The sequence below is a fragment of the Charadrius vociferus genome, unplaced genomic scaffold, assembly GCF_000708025.1.
Source record: "Charadrius vociferus isolate BGI_N301 unplaced genomic scaffold, ASM70802v2 scaffold142, whole genome shotgun sequence".
Classification (NCBI taxonomy): domain Eukaryota; kingdom Metazoa; phylum Chordata; class Aves; order Charadriiformes; family Charadriidae; genus Charadrius; species Charadrius vociferus.
Window position 1 is genome coordinate 2,073,488 of NW_009647025.1, and position 427 is coordinate 2,073,914.

A 427-nucleotide genomic window follows, 5' to 3' on the forward strand; every position below is an offset into this window, starting at 1 on the left:
GGTGTGGGCGGCTGCCCGCCCTGCTGTGCGGCGGCCTGGTCGGCACGGGCAGAGGCCGGAGGGGGGTGCGGAGGAGGCGCTTGCCCGCAGCCCTGGGCGGGCAAATAACTCGTGCTAAGGAAGTTTACTTGCTCAGGCGGATACTTATTTAAAAGTGGTTTCAATAGGCAAAAGGTGGGGGTTGGCTGTTGTTTGTTTTATTTTTTTTCGTTAAACCGGAGGCTCAGCTCGGTGTGGAAGTTGCACTTTTCTTCCCTCCTATGGTACTTTTCATGCACCCATCCGGTAGCGCCATCCTGCCAAAACGATGCTGTGTGTACCTCGTGCCGTACCCGTTCTGGCAGACAGCGTGCCTCGGACCTCGAGGGGAGCAGTAGGAAGGAGGAGATCGCAGCACGCGTGGTACGCGGGTGGGTGGCTTTGCGAC